Source organism: Sinohyriopsis cumingii, chromosome 14 (genome assembly GCF_028554795.1).
Source record: "Sinohyriopsis cumingii isolate HCF-2022 chromosome 14, ASM2855479v2, whole genome shotgun sequence".
Classification (NCBI taxonomy): domain Eukaryota; kingdom Metazoa; phylum Mollusca; class Bivalvia; order Unionida; family Unionidae; genus Sinohyriopsis; species Sinohyriopsis cumingii.
In genome coordinates, this window is record NC_142974.1 from 96674394 (window position 1) to 96695159 (window position 20766).

The 20766-nt window shown below is 36.4% G+C and overlaps 1 protein-coding gene across 4 annotated transcripts in view; it reads left to right on the top strand.

The window, feature by feature from the left end:
- The window catches only part of LOC149784440 (uncharacterized), a 128199-nt gene that overhangs the window by 91258 nt on the left and 16175 nt on the right, over nt 1-20766 (top strand). The gene's annotated exons all lie outside the window — the stretch shown is intronic.

Genomic DNA, 20766 nt, shown 5'->3' on the forward strand with positions numbered 1-20766 from the left:
TCCCAAACAGAATTGTAGACGCCCCCTCTCTGCTGCTATCTATGTTGTAAAAGAAATTTTAAATTTGATGAATATTTTTCTTTTAATCTGAATCATGGGAATCTTCATCTGTTTCATCTTCATCTGAATCTTCGGAATTTGTTCTATGTTTCAAGTAATATTCAAGTTCAGATGGTGGTTTTTCTATTTTTGGATTTATGTTCTTTCTGTGTTTATAATATATCATCAAACTTCTGTATCGATCTCCACCGCAATTTTTGCAAATCTGATATAATCCTCTAACGCCGTTGTTACATCCAACACAACTTCGTGGACCAGCATGAAGATTTTTCTTTATAAGATAATTATGTTTCTTGCAATATTCTCCACGGCATTTTTTATTACATTTGTTAGTGGTTCCTTGATGCAGCCACGCACAGTTGTTCATTATATTAATGATATCTGTTTAATTTAATTTAATTTTATCATCACCCCTGTTACCCAAATATTTTATCAAGACCCACACGATATCTTGTTCTTGGATCATGTAAATTTATTGTTATAAATCCATGTGGAGTAGCTTGAGCTCGTGAGAAGAAATTTTTGAATTTAATTATATCCATGTCACCACCACACCAAGTTTGATGAATATTTCGCAACGTGTGTGTGTCTACGCCATTAAACACAACTAAAATGTTGCAGTTGTCTCTGATCACCTTCGGAATTTGTGTATATCGTTGAGTAACATAGATCACGTCTGTATTTTTGTGTCTACCTCGGGAAAATATTCTGGCTGGATTTGATTGTTTATCCAACATCACATCGTCGTATACAACTAAATTATTAATAAATCCGTCTATGGAATCTACGGATGGTGCTTCATTAATATCGGTTATAAACTCTATAACATCATTATCTTCATCCAGTAATCGTGCGTTTTCATTGAAATCTTTAAGTACATCATAACATCGTTGATCATCAACGGATGGTGCTACTAAATATAATTTATCCCATTTCAACCATCTCATTATCAGATTAAGTAATAATTGCGTCTTACCCGATCCAGATGGTCCTATGATAATCATTCTGATGGAATTTGGTAGCGCAGGATGGTGTTTAACTGGCTCTCGTTGCCGAGTTGCTGAGAAATCAATTATATCCATATATATTATAACATGAATTTATATTGTTTACGCTGTAAAGTTAAAACTCCAACTACTGATTTAGCTACGGTTATAACAAAAAACAAAAAAATAGCGTACGGTGGAAAATGTTCTATATGCGGTAGAAAGAAATTTTCGTTTTTACCTAATAGGCGCGGTGGTGATATTGCTAATTTGATGTCAAGTTTTCCAGGTGCTCCATGGGCTAAATACAGTGGAGAAAAACATCTACCAGGATATAATTATTGCGGTCCTGGTACTCGACTCGATATCAGGCTCGATAATCAGGATCAACCAAAACCAGGCGAGGAACCAATAAACGCTATTGATCGAGCTTGTCATGCTCATGATGTAGCTTATAAAAGTCAAAATCTACAACATAGGCATATTGCAGATGTGAAATTAATTCATGCATTAAATTCTATAAAAAAATAAAAATATTAGGGAATCATTAGCTAATTGGTTAGTAAGATCCTCCATGAAAGGTAAATTAGCGCTTGGAGCTGGTAATTAATAATGGAATTAATTTATTATTCACCAAGAGGATACTGGAGAGGCAAAGCAGCAATTGGTAAACTCGCTGATGCAGCAGCGGTTAAACATTCTACTGCTAAAGCGTGGTTATCCAAACAAGCAATATGGTAAATTTATCTACCACGTCCTAAACAAATTCAGTACGCGTATTTCGATGTCAGTGTTCCTAATGAAGTTCATCAAGCTGATATTCTGTTTTTACCGCATGATACTGTGCGTAGAAAAACGTACAAATACGCGCTAACCGTAGTTGATGTTGCAAGTAGATATAAAGAAGCAGAGCCGCTATCAGCGAAAACATCATCTGAAGTAGCCGATGCGTTTGAACGAATTTATCAACGAGGACTCGGACCACCTTGTGGTCTGCGATGGCCACAGCTACTACAGGTTGATCCTGGTAAGGAATTTCTTGGTCCAGTATCATCGCTGATGAAACGACATAATACCAAAATACGACGAGGTCATACTGCAATTCATCGTGATCAAGCAATTGTTGAGCGATTTAATCGAACACTTGCTGAGCGGTTATTTGGATATCAATACGCGAGGGAATTTATTCAGGATAAAAGATCTCGCGAATGGGTTGCAAGATTACCAAGCGTGATAGCTGCATTAAATAATGAGATCACACGAGCAACCAACATGAAACCCATTAATGCAATTACAAAAAAAAATATACCAACACAACGAAAAGATGTTGAAAAACAAAAAATATTAGGTGATGTCACAGTCAGATATTTATATGAGCCTGGTGAACTTGAAGGTGGTAAAGCGAGAGCGACTGATCCTATTTGGAGTGTTACCACACACAAAATATCTACCGTGACAAGTTCCACTGGGAGAAACGTAGGCGTTTCCAGACCTGCAATCTACAGATTAGATTCGGCCGCTCCTCAGCGTGGATTTACACGTGAACAACTACAAATAATTCCCGCGGATACACAACTACCACCGCGATCACTTCAGTGATTTCGATCACTTAACTAGCACTAGCGCCTCTACGTCGATTACATTCGAGACAGGTCAGCATGGTATTTTCTCGTGTATGACCGCGACTATTATCTTTTCTATCTACGGTAAATTGTCTTGAATCATTAGTCGAATATCGCCATAACATTATACAATTACAACTTGCGCAATGATTGTTCTGCTGCTGTTTTAACTCAATAATAAATTCAACATCAAGATCAAAGTCGTGTTTATTTTTTTTATCAGATTGTTTGTATCCGATTAATTTTTTTCTTATTATATCATCATCGATGATGTTAAATTTATCAACGATTTCAGGAATTATGATTCTACGTAATTGAGATATATTTCTGACCCTCGATACCGCTAAATAAACTAAATTTGACCACTCGATGCGATCGTCTACAATCCAGACTCGTGTATCAGAAATAGTTAATCCCTGAGACGAGTGGATTGTCATAGCGTATCCCAACACCCATGGAGATTTGTCAGCGTGTATTGCATCTTCGACCACACTGATATCAACAGCGACAATATCATTTAATACGAGATTCTGTTTCCTTGACTCTGTCAAGGGTCCTGGAATATCGACATTAATATTCTGTTTTCGTGTATCTGATGGTCTTTAACACAACGGTACGGGTAATTCTGAGTGTTTTTCTTTATGTAGTTGAAATAACTGCTGTTGTAAAGCGTCTCTGATTATTTTTCTACTTGCTACGATCAAATCGGTGGGTCTCCATAATTTTAAAAAATCACTCATTGAGGTCTCTGAGATCACTCCACGTATTATTTCACACTGAATTTTGTTTGATTGTAATCTGATTAATTTTTTAAACTCCCTCAAATTTGCATCAAGAGCTCTATGATCATCATCTATTTCTTCGTAATAATCAACGAAATTTTTTAACCAATCATGTGGAGATGGTCCAACAAAAGGCGGCGGTTGACCATGATCGCCACACATTATTATAGCGGTATTTTTCGTCAACAACCAATCAAGAAACCTTTTTAATGTATCCAATGAGACCGTGCATATCTCATCCCAAATAATTATTTTAGGTATATATTTTTCTCCCATCTGTTCAGGAGTCCATGTATCTCCGCGCCACCGAAAGAAACTATGATACGTACACGATTGTACTTGCCGCTGTTTCATCTCACGTGCAAGTCTATGTGTGGGTGTCAGCACGATTATATCTGAATTTCTAAAAACATTAATCGTTCGAGTTGTTTTGCCGCATCCACCAGGTCCATTGAGATATACTGTCTTATATCTGGTTATTGGATCACTCAACGATGGTGCTTTCGACATTTCTGATATTTTATTACCCTTACGATAAAAATCTCTCATTGGAACATCTGCTGATTCTGCATAATTGTGTAATAGTTCCTTTTTTATTCTCCACGAACCCCATCGTTCATCATTACTTGTAAATTTCATAACAAGTTCTAAATATTTACTTGAAATATAAAACGAATCTGTTGCGACTCTGACTGCGGTCTCAGGAAATCTATTAATCATCGATAATAAATTTATAGAAACATAAGCCAACATGGAAGATCTTAGATGAGTATATTGTGGGGATACGTCATTTATGTAACTAACGATCGTACCCAATTTTGTTCCGTCGGATAAATAAACACTTTCTCGATTTACAAATATATTTTTCGCTGTTGTGTCAGCGATTATAAAATCGTACTCGGCATCATCTAAAATTAATCGTGCGTGATGTCTTTTATAATCATATGCACCACCTTGAGTAAATTTACCTATAATTTTTCTACCGAGATCTTTTGCGGTTTTGAGTTTATTAGGAATATCATCTTCGGAAACATCAGGATGTTTTTCCTTAAACTCGCTAATAACTTCAGAATCTGACATGGGCAACCAAACTTTGGTCTGTGCATGATATGATATAATTGCCTCACTGACCACCAACGATGTCAGTATCATACAATATCGCAACAAAACTATAGGTGCCCAACGTTTTTCACAAAAATGTCTACCAAACCAAACATAACAAATCTTGTGAAGATTTTCGTTAAACTCGAATGATTCAATACAGGCGAATCCAGTCAGATCAAAATCAGGTAATGGTCCATTAATTGCCACTCGCGTCATCTCATTTGTAGGGTGACCAAATCTTTCAAAGTACACAGAACAATCTCCGTATCCCAGAAAACTTCCTGGATAACATGCAACCATATCAACCGAAATAACATCATTGTAATTATATTTGGTATTCCTTAATCCGCCATGTCCATATTCGACGCAACTTGCGCGTACGTCCTCGAGTAAATCAAATCGTGTTGGTTTCCATGAATTTCTTTCTCTGGCGAAATGAACCGCAACAGATGGAACGGTAAAACAATTAGTTAGTAATTTGTCAGTATTTTCCGCGTGCTTGCACTGTAAAAACGTCGCGAGATTTTTCATCTCGTCATGGAGGGATTCTGTGCGATATATTTCACCGTTTGGTTTGACAAACTGATCAAATTCACCTTCTTCATTACTTTTAACTAACCATACCGATACAGGATCGGTTTTACTTATTTCGTTGATAAAATCAAACATGCCTCCATCAGAATTATCTGTGGGGTAAAATCTAACAGTTCGATCACGTGGAAATATTGTTACTCCGTTAGTCCATGCGTGCGCGTTATGATCGATAATATTTATTGGAGCTCCCTTCGATTTATATTTCGATTGGTACAGTACTTCTCCCGTTATTGTCGCTACGGTTATTGGAAATTTTAATATTTTTCCTAACTCAGCAACGTCTTTTATTGTAGCACCGGTATCCTTAACTGAATCAGCCCACGAGTTTATTTTTTCACGCCTTAAATCAGTTAATCCATTTCCACGCATCGCGTTTGTAAAGTGTTCTATTACTCGTTCGGCTACACAATTTAACCTTGAAAATTTCATCGGCGCTAGTTTATCAACGTTGGGTTTTTTATTTATCTCATAAATTCCATAAATAACCGCTGTTACAGGATACGCTCGTTCATAATACGGTTTGTCAATACCCGTCAGTAGACCCGGTCTGGAATTTTTACTTAATATGACAGTTTTATTATTGCCAAGGACAGGATCATATTTGTCACGGATAATCCAACTACCTGTTTCTGTTAATACAATAAATTTTACTCTGAAGAAATATTTTTGATTGCCCTCGTATTCAGCGATGTAGTTAATGATAGTTGCCGCTCGCTTGTCGTTCATTGTGGCGTCCGTGACTTTGTCAGCTTTCTTGACTCCGTCAAGGCGTATGATCTTGAACATTGACCATGTATGAGATGCACCATCCGTGTAAAATTCTTTCTTGGCGTCGTGAATTTTCGAGATCAAACTTTTATTTTTCGGATCAACCAAATCTCGTACTGGCAAGTCAGAAGATAATCTGTCAAGGTTGAATTTATATTGAACAGGCCTAGTTTGGGATAATCTCTCAAACTCGTTCATATAATTAAAACAAATATTTAAAATAAAAAATATTATATATATATATATATATATATATATATATATATATATATATATATATATATATATATATATATATATATATATAATGTCTCAATGCAGATGGTTGATAATCTACTCAGTAAATCGATGCAACAAATCCTGCAGAAAGGAATTTTGTTGGATGCACTCACAAAACATACGACGAGGAAGTCTAGGACCAATACCATGTCTGCGGTGTGGTATTGGAGTGCGAGGAAAAACAGAATTATGTGGAAAGTGCGGCGGAAAACGGTTCAGAGAACTTAAAAGATATTATGACAAAAAAAATAATAGCGGTGAAAACGCTATAAAATCCGTGGAGGATTATATATCAAGATTTCAGACAAACAATGATTTAAACAAATAATATTATTATAATGGAGCAAAATATATTTGTCCCACATCCTGTCATAACAAACTATGAATCAAATATTAATGGTATCATCAGACACTGCAAGTTGAAGAGACAAGTTGGTTATATTACTAATCTTGGTTATCTAATGTTTACTGCTGGGAAGAGAAAACATTATCTATGTCATAGATTTACGTATGAATGTCATAATGGGATGATCAAAGACGGTCTTGTTATTGATCATATTGACGGGGATACTCAAAATAACTCCCTACACAACCTTCGAGTTGTCACTCGAAGCGTGAACTCTGCATGTGGTAATACAGGAAGATGTAAGACAATCGGAAAGAGGACGGTAATTTCCACAAACACAGAAACTGGTGAAGAAATAATATTGCGTTCAATATCTTCTGCTGCGAAATATTTTGATATTCACCCGCAATCAGTACAAAGAGTGGCAGAAAATATATATAAAACCGCTTTCTCGAAAAAATATAAACAGAAAATTACCTTTCAGTATCAATAATTATCATCACCACATTATTAACTATCATCACCACATTGAATTAATTTTTTTAATTTATGTCACAGCATGTCCTCCATACACTACTGAATTTTTGATTATATAAAAGGGAGATTACTTTGTAATATATAGTTTTCTTCGTAGATTTTTTTATTTTTTATGATCGTAATTAGTCAGTTTAACTAATTACATCGTAATTAATTACTCGTAGAAGTATTATTTATGGTTTTTAAATATTTCCCATCATACAACATTACGAGAAATCATGATAATGTTATTGATCAGCAGGGAAGCTGTAATACAGGTACAGAACAGAAACCGTTGTCATGGTAATCGATCTGCAGGTGTGTTCATGCCACTGTTATTATTGATTCGCAGTCTGCTTAGGAAAACCGCTGTTTTATATTCAGAAACTGTTGTTATTCAGAAACTGTTGTTTTATATTCAGAAACTGTTATTCAGAAACCGATGTTTTATATTCAGAAACTGTTGTTATAAATACAGAAACTGTTATTATTCAGAAACCGCTGTTTTAGTGTAAATATTGGTTCCTTAGCTATATAGCTTAACTATATATTAACTTCCGAAATATATGTTCGTAACAAGGTTTGATAGCTCAATCAGTATGGTATTGGACTGTGACGCTAGCGGTCCAGGATCGAACCCCCATGGCTGACAATTTGTCGGTGGTGTGCGCATAATTACGATTTTTATAATAATGGGGGAACCGCAAAACCCCCCGCTCAGCAAAATTCAACCACAATATTGACTTGTGGTTGATACATATTTTCGTATCACCCACTGGATTAATTATTGTGGGTGGGATTTTTGCTGAGCGTATATGTTTGTACTGTCCTTAGTTAAGTTATATGTTTGTGCCGTCCATGCATAATCTGAGCTCGCTAATACACTCGATAGGGGCTCTTCATTCATTGTATATAACCATTTCATTGTATATATCCATTTCATTGTATATATCCATTTCATTGTATATATGTTATGTGTATATCCTCTAAACTTGGAAGATTGCGGTGGCAAGCTACGAGTTTAATGAGGATTGTGCCGTCCTTAGTTATATGTTATGTGTATATCCTCTAAACTTGGTAGATTGCGGTGGCAAGCTACGAGTTTAATGAGGATTGTGCCGTCCTTAGTTAGTTATATGTTATGTGTATATCCTTTAAACTTGGTAGATTGCGGTGGCAAGTTTAACGAGGATTGTGCCGTCCTCCCTCTTGGGCCTTCTAGACCGTTGTTTGGCGGGTTAGGGGCTCTCGTAGGGGGAATATTTGCCTAATGAACTTGGTAGATTGCGGTGGCAAACTACGAGTTCTTGGTTGTGCTGTCCTTGAAACATCCCGACGAACTCGCTAAACACTCGATAGGGGTTCTGGGGATATTTTTTTTTATTTTAAAGATTTATATATTATATAATGAACCATGAAAATATCAATGATGTAATTGTTGATATTAAAAAATTGAAAAAAAGATGGAATTAATATATCTGATGAACTTAATCCTGAAAAAATAGTTTCTGACTTTGAGATTTTACAAGAACGTAAAACCCAGGGAACACACACACTATCATCTGAATACAAGCTCATGAAGCGGATTCAGGCGGCAATGTTTCAGTCGCTAGCTACCGTAGAAGATGATCATGTGAAGGAGTTCGTTCCTCTCTCTGCCGCCGTAGAAAGAATTAAATCGTTATTATCCCACGAGTACGAGGAAAAGAAAACGATTAGTACCCGTATAAGACAATTAAGAAAAATTATGTCAGAAAGTAACTTCGTTACTGGTGAAACGATCCAGAGTAACTTCGTTACTGGTGAAACGACCCAAAGTAGTAATTCCGATGAAGATGACTGAGATCTTTGATCAGAAATATTATTTCTGAATTTGATGGGTTAGTTGGTACTTAGATTCATGCAATTTGCAATTTTGATTGGCTGGTTGGTACTCATATTTATTATTTATTTCTGAATTAATTTATTTATTTACTGAATTAATTTTGTTTTTTTTTTACTGAAATTTAACAAAATTGTGCAAATTTCTTAATTTTGACTACCATTTACCCCATCAAATTTACAAAATTGTACAAATTTCTTAATTTTGACTACCATTTACCCCATCAAAATGAAGAATTTCTTAATTATTTCACAAAATACAACAAAATTGTACAAATTTCTTAATTTTGACTACCATTCACCCCATCAAATTTACAAAATTGTACAAATTTCTTAATTTTACAAATTATTTATTTACTGAATTTATTTATTTACTGAATTAATTTATTTATTTACTGAATTAATTTGGGTTTTTTTACTGAAATTTAACAAAATTGTGCAAATTTCTTAATTTTCACTACCATTTACCCCATCAAAAACATAAAATTGTACAAATTTCTTAATTTGAGTACCATTTACCCCATCAAAAACATAAAATTGTACAAATTTCTTAATTTTGACTACCATTTACCCCATCAAAAACATAAAATTGTACAAATTTCTTAATTTTACAAATTATTTATTTCTGAATTATTATTTTATTTCTGAATTATTATTTATTTATAACTCTGATGGGTGAGTTGGTACTCAGATTTATGCAATTTGCAATTTTGATGGGTGAGTTGGTACTCAGATTTATGTGAAAATGATCAAATTTTCAGAAAAAAATAAAACATTTTAAAAAAGATGAATTACCTCGTCAGATATATTTATTCGACTTTGATGCAGGAGTGCGCCGGAGTTCATCTAACTGTTCTTGTGTTAATAAGAAATCCTCGTGTGTAAAAAACCCTCCATTACATAAAGATCTACGATAAAAGTCTTACGACTTTACATACAGATTTATCACAAGTTCTTCTCCACGTATGTCAATTAAGCGATTAAGGTGGTCTGTGAGCTTAAAATTTATTCGTGTTAACATATTATTGTGACACCGCAAATACACAGGATTAGTTGGTTCTTGCACGATTAAACTTCCAGGGGGAACTTGTGGTGTGAACGTGTACAGGATGTATCCTTGTTGAGCTTGATTTGATCTTCCGAGATCTATTTGATAGCTGCCATCGATTACGTCACAAACCAGATTGACCGCGACCGTCGGTGTTATATTAACGATTCCCGGAGATATGTGTCTTCCGCCGCCATGTGGATCATTATCATATCTAAGAACGGTTGCTGGTGGAATTAATTTTCTCCATGCATCGAGTATTTTAGGAAAAAACTCATCAATGACATCATTGACAGATTTTCTTAACTCGGTTACACTATACCCGGGAAATTTAAAATTTGGTACATCGGCTTCTGTTAATTTATACTTTTCTAACCATTTATCTGCACCAACTTGTTTAAATGATTTTAAACTAAGCATTGCTTGAACTATTCGGTTATTAAAATATTCCATATCTGATATAAGCTGATTTAATATTTCCACACGCGTGATGATTTTTTCACGTGATGACGCCGATATGTCAAAAATATGTTCGTTAAAATATTGATTTAGTTGATCTAGTTGTTTTTTACATTCTTGATTGATTTCCTGAAAATATTCAATAATCTCACTTCGACGAAGACCAAAAGTATTTCCTGTTTCCCCCGGATTTCTAAAAGTCCATGCCTCCACACTAGTGAGAAAGATAAAACTGCTAAACATTGATTTATTTTTTATAATACGTAGTTTTTCCCCGTATGATGGATTAATTTCATGATATGATTGCCTATCCGTGACATAATCAGACTTTTTCGGTTCTGATGGTATCGGTGTTATCGGTGGTGATATCTCAGGCCATCCTAGCACGGATCTTATCGTGGATTGATAAATATCAACGGCATAATCAGGCGAGTTTATTTCAATCGTCGAGGACAGGGTGGGTTCATGAACATTAATTGATATTTTTGCTTCTTTTCCCGTTATTGATTTTATTCTACGCGCAAATTCCTCACTGATCTCTTCAATCTCGTAACTGCCAGTTGGTATTCCAACAACAACCCAGTCAGGTGTTCCATCGGGTTTGTTGTTGTTAGCAAATACAAGCGAATTATTTGCTGGTGTACCATTAAATGATTTTGATCTGATATTTGGCCAGCTGTAATATACTCGTAATTGCGCTAGTGCTATTTCTTTTACTGGAATTGCAGTAGGAAAATTAACACTAAATTCAGGATTAATTGAACTTACCGAGATCATCGTTATCTTTGGCGGAGTTGTGTTGGTCACGATCTGCTGGAGTAATTCTGTCATTATTGATACTTGTATCTTTAATACCGATACCTTCGTCGTGTATTTTAGTTATCATTGAAAATTCGAAATCAGATATAATTCCATCACTGAGACTCGCTGATAACAACGAGGATAATTTCGAGTATGCTACCGTCGCTGTATGTAATTTTATTTTGTAATCGGATAATTTTTCGTTCGTGCAAGTACATATTTTTTTTGCGATGATATTAAGCACACCTGCAATAGTTGTTGCTGCTGAAATACAAATAGTTACAGCTACTGGTGCCATCGTTGTCAACGCTGATAATATGACACCGGTTCCAGCAACAACAGCGGATACTGAATAAACAATCACGTCGACGATAACCAATCGTCGTCGATATTTTTTTACTTTTACTGTATATTGATCAACTTGATCTTTTAGCGCAGCCTGCCATTCACGCGCTTGATTGTATCTGTATTGTGCACCGTCCATATATATTTTTATGCAGTAACCAATTGAGGTGTTTCAGCTACAAATTCCAAACACCACCAGAAGGATGTTGCGGTTAATTTCTTATCAGCTGCTTCGAGAATAAATATTTCCTCGGTTCCGCTATTTAATACAACAGATACAACCCCGGAAAACCTGTCTGTGGAATGACGCCATGGAAACGTTGTAAATATTTCAAATTTTACAGCACTAAACACAGACAGCCTGTACACGCCAGTGACTGTTGCGGTATATTTGATAGTATTATTTTGCTGCGACCATGTTGCAAATCCCGATGATACCGTGCATACGATGTTTGTGATATGCCCGGGAGTCATTCCAGCTGGAATTTTAATCAAATTGGTTTTATTGATAATCTCAGGAATTCCCGCTACGATGTCTTGCTGTGTTCGTTTGATCGTGTCTAGGTTACTTTTGATATCAGAAAGTTTTATATCGATGACGGGAGGAGTTCCAAAGAACTTATCAATGGAATCATCGGTTTTTTGAAAATTTCTTCGAAGTCTTAAAAAACCGGTTACGTGAACATCATATTCGGCCCGTAACGTGGATAATTTACCGTCTACGGTGCCATAGTTGACGTCGACGTATTTTTTTGTTGCTGCGTCTTCGTCAGATGTTGGATCTCTTAAAACTATTTTATTTCCGTTCATGCTGAGTTCACCCATCATTGTGTCACCGGTGTTTCTCACGTGATTAGCAACACTTCTTGCAATTTCATCTCTGATGGTTTTAAGTGACATACTTGAATCTCTGATTCTACCACCGTCAGTAAACACGGGAATATTATCCGTAACTGCACCAAGTACTCGCCAGACTATATCATTCCATTTGATATTGCTGGTTTTTAGTTTACCATATCGATCCTGAAAAATAACAACTTCATCTGGGTCAACTCCAGCCAGGTTCATAATATCAGCGAGGTCATCCTTAGTCACATACTTCGACAGATCAACGTCGCCGGGCTTTTTCTTAACGCGTGAAGAAGATCTTCCGTAAATATCAACCATTATATAAAAATCTAAGATCTGTTTAAAACGCCTTACACGCAACATATCGGTTGCTTGTATAATCGTGCACGACTTTATGTGGCGGCCTGGATGATTTTGATATAGCGTCGAGTACATTAATTACTTCACGGCCGCATATTGGCGGATCTGTCATTGTTTGTGTGGGTAGCGTTGAATACCAAACTTTACAACCAGAGGTTGTTGCGTGAAGTGGTGCGACATACTTGATAAATTCAACAGGTGGAGCTAACCCGTACGAATCAAAATAAACAATTCCATGTGGATCAACCGCGTATGATACCCAATGAGTACCGGGTCCGGAACGTTCGTCAAGATTAATAATACCTGTTTCGAGTTTGTTTGGTTGTTTCGGTAATTGATCTTGCATAAAAACACCTCTAAAGGCAGATATTTTTAATTTTTTAGCGGCATTAAGTAAATCAAAATTTGATGCTGGAACGTCTAACGAAGTGATCCTGGAAGCCTTAGGCCTCTCCCCTAACGAGATCCTGGCAATCTTAAGCCGCGTCCCTTTTTTTTGTATCCTTGCCCTGTTGCTTTCTTTAGTGCCATTCCAGCAGCTGTTCCAACAGCACCTAACGCGGCTGCTTTTGCTACGGCTGGAGCAGCTGCAGCTATTAATGCCGGAATGGCCACAAGAAGTGGAAATATACCACCGGTTTTAAACATGTCTTTGATGGCGCTCGGGGAGAGATGGAATTGAACTCCAGTTTTTGATTCCAGAGCTTTATTGAAATGTTTAATCTGATTATTTGTCAACGATAATTTGTTTGGACCACCACTAATCTGATCTCGTTTTAGTGATATTTTAGTTCCGCATTTGTTGGCGGTTTTTGATTGAAGCTTTTTTACCTGACCGGGAGTCAGAGTAACATTAACATGACTATACGACATTTTTATATAAAATATATTTTTCTAAATAACATGATTAAATATTTTCCACCGGTGCATCAACAACTCTCATTCGACCACTACCACCTTCAAGTAACATGGCTTTGTCGCTAAGTACGACCGCGATCGCTCTGTAGAAGGCACCAGCACCTGGTGGTGGGTTAGTAACATGAGCTCGAAAGTGTATATCAACAACAGATTGTTTGGATAAATCAAGATGTTCTAGTGAAAAATAATAAATCGGATATAGACCTGTAAAATCTAATTGTGATATTTGCAAACCGGTATCTATATTTTGATCATGTCCCATGAATGACATTAAACGATGATATGCGCGTGCTACATGATTTTGATCAAAATTTAACAATATATCCTCGGCTGGTTCTTGATGTCCATTTATCCGTAAGGAAACTTCATTAACTCCAAGGTTATCAAATATCATATGTGAATGTTCTTGATCATTTATCCGGTCAATATCTTGCAGTGCAATAAAAATATGTCGTGGTGCAGAAACACCCTGTTGTGATGCTATATGCCATGTAAATAAACCATTAATATTGCTTTGAGCAGCATCTGTGGTTACTGTTAGCCATGATAGCAATGATTTACCGCCTTGATCCATAAAAGAAAGTAATTTTTGTTCCTCAGTAATAGATGGAGTCATTACTGGCATCCACAATGAAAGTTTTGATATATTTACTTTACCATCAGCAACACCAGCACCTCGCCAGATTGCATCATTATCATCACCTTTTCTTACGAGCACAATTGTGTGTTTAGCTCCAAAGATGACTTTTCTAACATTTCTGCAAAATCCAAAGATGTGAGATAATGGAATTGCACATGAAAAATTTCTATTATCTCCTGACAGCGCTGCTCGGCGTGTTGCAAATCCCAGGTTGTAAGTCGCATTAACGATTCCTATAATATCAAAATCAGCACCTGGTCTGTCTGCGTGCTCAAAATCAACTGGTTGTGGATTAATTGCAGTATTTTGTGGTGTTCGTATTTTGGTATACTGAACATGATCAGCGTTGTTGGTAATATCCTTAGCAAACATCATTGTTGGACCAGCTGATCTTGTAAAGTCATCAGAATATCTCGCTAGACCAATTATTGTTGTAGCAACGTCGACATCATTCTGAACTGATTCAATATTTTTTCCATCAATCATATATGTGGCGCCACTAAATAATGCCATGATCCCGTTGTTGACAAAACCAACACGCAAATTGGCAGCATATGGCGTATTAGCTACAACATTCGTTACAAGTCTACCTTCTACTTCAATAAACGCTTCAGCGGGCAAGAAATATCTACTTGTATCATGAACCTGTAATTCGATTCTCCCCCGCTGATTTGGTTGTCTTGCGTCATAAGAATAAAACTGATAATCACGCACAGATTCATACTTAAGGACAGGTGCCTCCATATCAAATGCTGGGTCTGATTCGCGCCTGAACATTTTTATTATAGTTACCATTTTTCAAATGATGATCATCGTCGACAAAGACCGCTTCCTGCTATTAAATTTGCTGTTATATTTTTTTCCGCTTCTTCAGATATCGCCGCTAGTTTTTGTTTTGCAGCCTGATTTATTATTTTACTTACGTCTGCGGGCATCACCTCAGTACTTGCCAGTTTCACCGGTGGTTGTTGTTTTCGTCGCAATAATCATGCTAGTCTTTCCTTGATCGCCGAGAACGCCTTACCAGCAACATTGACAATTGCACCAGGAGCTTTATCACGAACAATATCAATAGCCTTCATCAATAGTTGTTTTGCTACAGGTGCTACTTTTGGAGCTATCCTTGTAAATAATCCCTGAATAACATCACCAAGTCCATTTCCGTAAATAACACTATAGATTGGTAATCGTGAGTTTACCGCTCTGACCTGTGCGGGTTTACGATGATTATTATGTATTATCATCTTATTTTATTTACCATTTATCTAATCGCGGTGACTAATCATCAACGAGCTCATCAATAAGTTCTCGGTAAACGCCGATATCCATGATACCACTTTGAAATAGTCGCCGACAAATATCAGCTGCTTCATTAATTATTTCTGGTGAATTATTTCCGGCACGTTTTCCTCCTATGAGAACTTCTAACCGTGACACGTCATTGATGATATTATCAGGACATAAACCAGATCCTGTTTTAGGTTCATCTTGAGGTGTTTTAAATACTGGTGGTTGCATTACCGGAGTAAGTACTTCAGTGGTGGCCGGGGGTGAGTCACTTCCTCGAAATCCAGGTGGTGAATCTATCAATGTAAATGTTATATGCGGTGCAGAAATTTTACGTAAAGGTGAAGAAATTTTCTTCAAGGAGGGTGATTTAAGTGACTCTTTAGCCCTTTTAATTTCCGACTTCAACCTTTGCTGCGGCGAAGAAGATTGCTGTTGTTCTATTTGTTGCAGAGGTGGAGGAAGCTGATACTGGGAGAGCCCTCCCTGTTCTGGTTGTTTCGGTCTCTCTCTGTAAAGTCTTTTTACTTCTTCATTAAGTCTTTTGAACTCTGAACCTTTAGCTTGTTTTTTGTTGTAATACACGCGATATATCCATTTAATGAAATTATCATCACTTGTGTTTTCATTAAGGGGGTTTAAAAAATTAGATTTATCAGATATATTATCCAATATCATCTCAGGTAATTTCTCTCTTTCAGTATGTCTAATAGTATTAACAACTCCTTCGTTAAATCTTGCAATTAATTTTAAGCTTTCTCCTGCTGATTTGGATTTAGATGCAAGTTTTTTTCTCACATCGGCGACTTCAGTACGAAGTTCTCCAATACTTTCAAGTATTTCCTCACCAACAGGTGGAGGTTGAGCTGCAGCTATGTCAGTTGGAAGGTCTCGTAAAATCTTCTTTGCCTGTTTAGTTCTTCTTGCTATTTTTTCTGATACCGGAAGAAGATCTTCTTTGATGACAGTTGTAACTTTCTCAGTAGCTGCAGTGACGGGTTTAAATAGATTTTTAGTTTCTTCTTCATACTCAACTTGTGCTTCTTGCTGCGCTTGTAGATTTTTTCTAAATGAGTCTCTGACAGGAAGAAATTTTTTAATTGCTTCTAATCGTTCTCGTGCTGTTCTTGCAGTATGAGATTCTGGATGTATCATTTTATTATAACATAATAATTTAATTAATATCAGCAGAAGGGGAGCAGTAGAGAGGGGGCATCTACAATTCTGTTTGGGACAAACAATAATCGTAGACGTGGTATTGACCTCTATGAGTGGTCACTATTTTTTTTTGGTCAAACACAGGGTGACCACTCCCTTAAGTGGTCTGTTCACCCTCTCTGCTGCTAATGAAGATTAAAGAAAAACAACAAAGTACTTATATTTTATTTTGTTACACACAGAACAACAATGTTATCAGTGATATTTCATCTTGAATCAATTTTTTCTATGATATTATTATTCATAAACAGGTAACAGTCTGACTCACTGCTGATACATTGTGTGTTTACACTATCTGGACTTGAAAATACCATTCAACACATACATTCACATGATGAGTCAAATGTCTTGTGATAATCCCATTTTGTGTTTTGATACATATATCAATATGTATTGTATCACAGGCTGTATACCGGTATTGTGTATTATATTGATACATGGCACAGGTGTGTCGTTTCACCCTGTGCCTATATTCAAATGATAATTTCATAGGTGAAAAAGAAAGTAAGAAAGGCAGCATTGTGAATCAGATTTCCCTTGGGTAAAGTTGGATACACATCATGGCCCACCTTTGGATAAAGTTGGATATGCATCATGGCCCACCATTGGATAAAGATGGATACGCATCATGGCCCACCTTTGGGTAAAGTTGGATATGCATCATGGCCCACCTTTGGGTAAAGTTGGATATGCATCATGGCCCACCTTTGGGTAAAGTTGGATATGCATCATGACCCACCATTGGGTAAAGTTGGATATGCATCATGGCCCACCTTTGGGTAAAGTTGGATATGCATCATGGCCCACCTTTGGGTAAAGTTGGATATGCATCATGGCCCACCTTTGGGTAAAGTTGGATATGCATCATGACCCACCATTGGGTAAAGTTGGATATGCATCATGGCCCACCTTTGGGTAAAGTTGGATATGCATCATGGCCCACCTTTGGGTAAAGTTGGATATGCATCATGACCCACCATTGGGTAAAATTGGATATGCATCATGGCCCACCTTTGGGTAAAGTTGGATATGCATCATGGCCCACCTTTGGGCATCATGACCCACCATTGGGTAAAGTTGGATATGCATCATGGCCCACCCTTGGGTAAAGTTGGATATGCATCATGGCCCACCTTTGGGTAAAGTTGGATATGCATCATGGCCCACCTTTGGGTAAAGTTGGATATGCATCATGACCCACCATTGGGTAAAGTTGGATATTAATCATGGCCCACCAAATTCAAAATTCGATAGAAAACATAAGGTCTATGACACAGTAGTGCTAAAAACAGCAAAACATTTACACCAACTCCAACAGAAAGCTTCCTGGCTTTGGTGGTGCTCTATAGTTTTCTATTTTGCATAGGGTTAGATTTTAAAGGAAAATAATTCCCAGGTTTCCTCATTGGTTATTCTGGCTATTTGAAAAAGACCTTGTATATCTTTGGTATTGCTTAAAGAACTTCTGATTCCCTTTATTTGATGTGTGGTTGATGAGTGTAATTTGGGTTATACAGTATACAGCTTGGCCTTACTTCAGATGTTCACCTATAATGAAAATAAAACTGCTAGTTTCACTTGGTCATTTTCACTTCCTTGAATTCAAAGGTACATGGTAAGTAATGAGCTGATAACATTTTTTGCATTTTGTGTATTTGTACTTCATTTATTGCACTTTCATAAGCTGGTATTTTCTAGTCTGGCAAAATTTGTTTACCCTATTTTAATAACTGCTAAAGATAATGCACTTTAGTCTGGTTCCAGAACCACACAGCCCATAGCAGAGTCAGACCATTAATGTTCTTGGCCCATAACAAACTTGACCTAAGTAAATCGGTCCATTATGTGCTCTACCCATTATATACTGGACCCTTCAGTCCATGATTTATATAATACTATTGTAGATGTAATGTTCTTGTTCAGCGATCACTTCATTTTTTATTCTTTCTATGTTTCATTCAACAGTCATTTATTTTGCAATAGAAATATAGTGTTAAAAATCATAATCCCATATTAATTAATTTCTACATCGCATAATCAATATTTTGAAACTTTCCTTGTACTGCCACTGTTAATCAAGTTGAAGGTAGCACACGTCTACTCTTCTACTTCTGAGTGTAAATGTGTTGATACATCTAATCTGATTACACTCACACTTCCCATCCATATATTGTAAATTTTGTATCCACAGTAAATATTTTCTAGTATAATTCTAAGTTTAAAACATCTCTGTCCTTGTAAGGCCACTATGCTAATAGAGTTAAATAGATACTTTACATGTATTATTTAAATAAGTATAGAGATGAAGCAAACTTACTTAGTAAATAACATGAGTCGATTAAATATTTTTGTTCAGTGACAGCAGGTGTTACAAAGCCAAACAAGATCACAAAAAATACATACTTTTTTTCTTTCTTGTATTTTCTTGATTTAAATGTTTGTCACCAATTAATTAAATTTTGACATCACTTCAAGGGGGCCCCAAAAGGCTGAGTGTCCTAAAGCACTCACCATTCCTGACCACTGTCATCTCACCTCTTTCTGCATGGGTTTGAATCTCAGGCTCGTCTAATATTGGTACATGAGAAAGCTAGCCGGAGTTTTCCAGGATTCTTCCTCCACCAGTTATACTGGCTGCCATTATAGCCTATATTGTGCTGAAATATGGTGTTAAACCCTACAACAACAACAACATCACTTCAACATAATTCTCAAACTGGATTAAGTGGACCAAAACCATGAATATCTAATATCTAAAAGATCAACTTTCCTGTATGTAGAAAACACTGATTTGTTTGTACTACCAGTAATGTCATCAGTACATGGGATGAGGAATCAACTTAAGTACCCAAACATTTTTAATAATTATCATTTTCAAATCAGTATAATAAATTGTTGTTAGTATTAATTATACCAACATGTAATATTGATGTTGTGCAAAGCACTCACTTATCTATAGAGTGGTTAAAATGAACAATAAACATTGAGGGGGAGGTTTCAGGTCATTTTATTGCAAAAAGTCTGTGTTGTGTATGTTATATACATGAGCAGTTATGTTAGTAAAAATGAAAGCATGTAATGCCATTTAATCTTCTCTGGTTGATCTGGCATTCAATACAGATATTGATCCAGATTTCAGTATCACACACCCAGATTAGACTTATTTAGGTGTTTTCTCTGTTGTCCCTGTATTGATAATTTTAGATGCACTAAATGGAATTTTTATAATCCAATTCATTTAGACTTTTATTTAGACTGTAAGGCTAAAGAAGTTTAGTAAAAGAGGAGGTATGTCATAAATACAAACCACATTCATGCTTTGTTCTGAGTCAAGGGAAAGAACTCACTTGAATTGGCTTATGAATTTATCTAGATAAGACAGACTTGACAGATCCCTATACCACTGGGTTCTCAAACTCAAACCACCCTGAGGGCTGCATGAGGGCTTTTTTGATGGTCCAAGGGCTGCACCACCTTTGTTATCTCTCATGACACCTTGTGACACCAATCATTTTGCAGGCCACATGATACTGCTTGGCAGGCTGCATGTTTGAGACCCCTGCTATACCATATAAAACTCATTATTCCGCTTACTTGGAACACTTCTGTAGTTTTGTGTGTTCACACTGTATATCAGGAACAAGTTATTTGATTACATAAATTTGGTTTTGATACTGGGCAAATGCAAAGTAACTTATTTAACACAGAAGTTCATGCTAAGTGGACTCCAACCTCTGACCTTAAATGCACTCAGTTTCCAAGTGGTTACAGAAAATATGCAGACAGAACAGGACAGTTTTGTCTGTTTGGCAGAAAAGTAAGCAGGGTTTTAGTTTGTGTACTTTTTGATAGCTCAATCACATTGTGCATCACATTAATTAAGGGCTCCTTCCTGAGACTTAC